Source organism: Hydra vulgaris, chromosome 09, assembly GCF_038396675.1.
Source record: "Hydra vulgaris chromosome 09, alternate assembly HydraT2T_AEP".
Lineage (NCBI taxonomy): Eukaryota > Metazoa > Cnidaria > Hydrozoa > Anthoathecata > Hydridae > Hydra > Hydra vulgaris.
Window position 1 is genome coordinate 31,702,597 of NC_088928.1, and position 6,729 is coordinate 31,709,325.

The window sequence follows — 6,729 nt, forward strand, 5'->3', positions numbered from 1 at the left end:
TTAAAATCTGTCTCTCATATTATTGAGAAACCTATGTTTATAAATTTTTATCGGCATTATTCCTGACTAATTAAAATTAGCAAAAATAATTCCGATACATAAAAGTGGCGTTAACTCGATAAAATCAAACTGCAAACTTTTCGGTTATTCCAAAATACATGAGCGTATCATATGTAACAGACTGTTTAAATTTCTTGAAAAAAATAACATTCTTTATCATAAACAGTGTGGTTTTCGAAAAAATCCTTCCGCAGAACATGCAATATTTTATGTTGCAAACCAAAATTAGATTGGTTTTGAAAAGAATAGTTAATTATTTCCCTGTATATACTAGGAAATAACTTAGATCTATCAAAAATATTTGATTTTGTCAACCTCAAGATTCCTCCCTGCAAACGACGCAATAACTGAGTAGTTCACTTGGGGGCGTGGGAAAAATTTGTAATTTTTTTTACTGTAAAATGAAAACCGATCAACCTATAAATGTGATATGGGTCTGATTTTGTTTACTTGATTATTCCCTTTAAATTTCATTATATTCACTTTTTAGCTACAGCCAATAGTTTCTGAAATATTTAGATTTTTACATATGTTGATTAGAAAAGGGCTGAAATCTCCTTGTCACTGTTGTAAAAATACCTTTAAAATAAAACAATTTGTTATCTCTGTAAATTGTTTAGTTGAACAGATTTAATTTAAGCAATTTACTTGCTTAAGATTAATTAACTAAATAATTAATTTGAATAATTAATTTATTAACGTGTTAAAAATAGGAATAAATAAAGCCTTCAACCAATAAGGGCTAAAATTAATTAATTAGTTAATAATAAATTTATTATGTATTATTTTGAATGGTTAGTTAATTAATTTTAATTATTTCTTATATTCTGTTTTATTGCTTTTATATTGGGGGAAAAATAATGAAACAATATGCAATACTATTGATCAACCCTGATGAAATGGTTAAATATTTACTAAAGCAGTTTATCATGGCGAAAGCGCTATATTCAATTAGGAAAAAAATTCGATAAAGAATGGTTGGATGCCCCAAAAACAATATTTGCTCCGAACTAGTATTTACAATTAATAAAATCTTAAGCTAATTACAAGAAAATTAATAAGCAAAAGTTAGACGTAACACTGTCAAATATTATGAATCATGGTATCTGAAATTATCATGGTATCATGGTATCTGAATCCAGGCTGCTTTTGCTCTATTCAACAAATCTTTAATTGTTTAATTGTGTAAAGAAGATGATGATCTTGACAATGAATGCAACATGAAACTATTAATAACATTAGGTGAGACCTAATATATTGGACAAAGATGTGGACTATTTCATTTCACCCCTATCAATCAATTTGTTTAAGAGGTTCAATATCAACGCAGAGTTAAGAGTCTTAAATGATGCAGCTGACAGAGGCGTCAAATTAATAATCGATTTTAATTCGTGCATTACAAAAGATGATGAACAGCAACAATATATTTTGCAAGTTGTGTCTAAATGCCGGGCAAAATTTCCCTGTTGCTTTAAGCCTCCTTATCTAAACCACTGCTTTCTGCTCAATAAATTAAAGTGTGTCAAATCTAAAAAAAATGCCTTAAAAACAATGTAGTGAATAGTGAATAAAAATCTGTTACTTCATAAATAATAATATTGCATATTGTTTCATTATTTTTCATCCACTGTAAAAGCAAAAAAACAGAATATATGTAATAATTAAAACTAATTAATCATTCAAAATAATACATTATTAATTTATTATTAATTAATAATTACCCCTTTTTGGTTGAAGGCCTGATGTAGCCCTATTTTTTAACACGTTAAGATTGTAAATTAGTTATTTAATTAATTAATTAAATTTAAACAAGCAGATTGCTTAAATTAGATTTGTTAAATAATCTTTCAAGCAATAATTTACAAAGATTACAAATTGTTTTATTTTAAAGGTATTTTTACAACAGTATTTTAGTTCTTGTTCATTTTTGCGTGACAAGGAGATTTGAGTCCTTTTTTAATCTATATATGCAAAAATATTTCAGAAACTATTTACTGTAGCTAAAAAGTGACGATAATGAAATTTAGAGGGAATAACCTAGTGAACAAAATGAGACCCATAACACATTTATAGGTTGAACCGTTTTCATTTTACAATAAAAAATTTTCCCAAAATTTCCCAATTTTCCCAGATTTCATCCTCAATGAGGCACGGGTTAGCATTGTTCGATTGAGCTAAAACTTTATAGATTTTCTAGTCAAGTGGCACAATTTAGGGGTTTTTTTTTTCAGACTTAAATTTAAAAAATACTTTTATTTTGTAAACGCAGAGCTAATATATTTTAACGAGTGGTTTATTGCAAACAAACTTTCATTAAATATTGACAAAACGAAACAGATCAATACTTGGACCATTGATGTTCCTAATTTATATGAATGATATTTATTTGTCTTCAAAAATACTTAATTATATTATTTTTGCAGATGACGCTAACGTTTTTTTTGAGACTTAAATTTGAAAAATACTTTTATTTTGTAAACGCAGAGCTAATATATTTTATTGAGTGGTTTATTGCAAATAAACTTTCATTTATTATTGACAAATCGAAATATATTTTGTTTACTAAATTGGATATATCCAAAAGCCTTAAAGATAATATATATATATATATATATATATATATATATATATATATATATATATATATATATATATATATATATATATATATGTGTATATATATATATATATATATATATATATATATTTAAAGATAAATATATATATATATATTTAAAGATAAATATATATATTTACTTAAAGATAAATATATATATTTACACTTAAATATATATATATACACTATATATATATACAGGGTGACCACAAAGTATCCGCACACGAGACGGTTTCATCTTGTGAAAATATAAGCATAAAAGCACTTATCTATTTTCTTATTTATTTGTTGTTTTTGGTTAATATTATGTCATAAACTTTATATACTTTACTTTATATACTTTGTAAACTATGTTCAATTGGTTTTTTTAGAATGGTGCGCGTTTCTCCTTATCGTCAATCTATCATCGAGTTTCACAAAAAAGCCATCGAGCCCCGATCTTAACCCGATGGATTTCTCAGTCTGGAGCGTCCTAGAAGGAAAGGCATGCCAAAAGCCGCATAAAAATATTGAAAGTTTAAAAAAATCACTACTGAAAGCTTGGAATTCTCTGGACCCTGCCTACTTGCTCGCCACCGTCGAAGCATTCCCGAGACGCCTACAGGCCTGTTATTTTGCTGATGGAGGAAAATTCGAATTCAATCTTTGAATCATAATTGTTATAGTTCAATAAATGTTTTAAAATAAAATTTATGTTCAAAATACTTTCTACATGCTTTTTATTAAGCTCTTTATCTGTGCGGATACTTTGTGGTCACCCTGTACACTTAAATATATATATATATATATATATACACTTAAATATATATATATATATATATATATATATATATATATATATATATATATATATATATATATATATATATATATATATATATATACGCTTAATAAATATACACTTGTATAAATATACAAATATAATAAATATACACTAATATAAAAATATAATAAATATACACTAATAAATATACACTTAACAAATATACACTTAATAAATAAATATATATATATACATAAATATATATATATACACTATATATATACACTTAAATATATATATATATATACACTTAAAAATAAATATATATATATATATATATATATATATATATATATATATATATATATATATATATATATATATATATATATATATATATATATATATATATATATATATATATATATATATATATATATATATATATATATATATATATATATATATATATATATATTGTTACTCTTGTCTATTGTTATATAATTTACCAAAACTAACAACTAACAATACTAAAATAAAAAAAGTTTTTACAATGAAAATTCTTGGAATAATTATCGATAATCATTTAAATTGGAAAAGTCATATAAAGTTTGTTGAAAATGATGTTTCGAAAATTTTGGGGGTTATATAAAAGACGTTTATGCATGGTCATACTAACTATTGTAATATTGCTTGGTAATCATTCATCATTCCTGAAAAATATTTATAATAAACAAAAGCAACATAATTGGTTAGTTTTTGGGAGTAGATAAGTATGAAAGTGCCAAGAAATTACTCAAGCAAATTAATGCTCTCAATGTTTATGAACTAAATATATGAACTATAACTTGTTATTTATGTTGAAACTACATGATGAAATAATTTCAAAATATTTTTGCAAAAATGTCTTTCTTATTAATCACCAATATCAAACAAGACACTAAATAAGCAATTACTACATTCTACTTAAGTCACTTAAAATATCAGACTTCTCAATTACTCAATGACCACGCTTGTGGAACTCAATTTTAAACAAAAATATGAAAAATATAAGCAGGGCTGGTGCGAGTAGGTGTCACATGGGGGAGGGCCATTACAATTTTTGCTAGCAAAAATAAATGCCGACTGACTGTCTAAATTTAAACAATACATTGACTCGTAACCTCATTCATTATTGAATATTAAAAAAATAAATAAACTTAAATCTTCATAACCTTAATCTTCTTAAATTCTAAATATTTTTTTGATATTAAATTGTAAAAGCTTTATGAACTTTAGTTTGTATAATTTTCTATAACTTTTTTTTTTTCAAAATTTTTAATTTCACGCTTTTGTATAATATTAGAAGTTGTATGTTTTACAAAGGAATAAGATAATAAGTATTCCACTTGCCCCATTTAGATTGTAAATATATATAAATATATGATAACTGTAAAAATTATTATTTTTATTATTTTATGTATTTAACCATAAAGAAAAATTTACAGAACTATTTATCATAAAATGTAAATATACGACTAGGGCAAGAAAATTCAGTTTTATCGCCAAGCTCCGTTGAAATATAAATAAAAAGTTACGTAACGTCGTTAAATTACACTTTTTCGTTACATCACAATGTAATATATGCAAAAAATACATATAATACATACAATATATAGATATAAATATAAAAAGTTTTATTATTAATATAATGTAATATATGCAAAAAATACATATAATACATACAATATATAGATACAAATATAAAAAGTTTTATTATTATTGTTATTTTTTAACTTTTATTCATTAAGATTTCAAACTTGAATAAAATGAAAATAAAACATGAACAACAAAAAAAGGGAAGTTTGAAGCTAGTATTACGAACAATATTTATATATTATAATGTATACTTTATATAAAATAAATTTTTATATAAAGTATACATTATAATATATAAATATATTATAATGTATACTTTATATAAAAATTCTATTATACAAAACACAAATTATTGTATATAAGAATTATATTTATAAGAAATAAATAAATATAATAATAAGTTCTTTAAAATATAAGAAATAAATCTTTTAGAAAGTCTATTATACAAATCATAAAGTTAAAGTTTAGAAACTGATTATAATATACAAGAAATATTTTGGTACTCACTTATTTACACATTTTTAAACACACATTTTATAAAACATATTATTGTTACAATTGTTTATATTTCAGATTTATTAAGGTTCAGGTCAAGATAAAGAATAAATATGATCAAAAATATAGTAATGAAAAAAAAGCAAGAAAAAAAAAACAAAAAAAAACAAGTAAAAAACAAGTGATGACTCCAATTTAAAAGTTTCACAAGAAATCTAATTCGTTGTCAGTTATCAAAAGTTTTTTTTTAAATTGATCATTAAAGGAAATAATTTTTTTTTAGTGTGTTTATGTTTAGATACATTAGTGCTATACCAAGCAACATTAGTGGTGCACCAAGAAACGTTAGTGCTGTACCAAGAAACGTTAGTGCTGCACCACGAAACGTTAGTGCTGCACCAAGAAACGTTAGCATAATATAGATAGCAATGAATAAAAGAAAACTGTATGGATTTCAAACAGGTTTGGTTTAACAATTGTTTGGCTTTGTATAGGATATTTTTTGATACTTTATTTTGGATTATACGTATGTGCTCCTTCCACGTTACATTGTTATCTAAAACTACACCTAGAAACGACAAAAAATCCTCTCTCTTGACATAAGAGTTATTTAAAAAAAAATTAGGAAGTTTTAAGGGAATATCCTATATTTTATGATCACGATGGAAGAAAGTATATTTTGTTTTTTTAATATTCATGGACAATTTATTCGATATAAATCATTTGCTTAGTTTCGCAAGTTATTAGTTTACTGTTGCAAATAAAACATTAATATCTTTATTTGAATAAAAAACGTTAGCAACGTCGGCAAACAAAATTGAATTTAAGATGTGAGAATTTACTGAAGTCATTTATATAATAATTAATCCTTGGAGGACACCGCAGGTAATTGTCATTAAAACCGTTTTTCGTCATCATGTAAAATGCATTGCTTCCCATTTGTTAAATAGCTCTTAAAACAAGTTAAGTTAGAATTTACAATATCAAAACTTTAAGAAGGATATAGAAGGAAATAATGATCTACGGAATCAAACGCTTTTCTTAGATCAATAAAGACACGTAAAGTAAATTTTTTCTTCAAAAGCTTTAAATATTTCATGTACTAGATTAATGATTACGTGATCGGTCGAATCACAAGATTTAGACCCAAATTTTT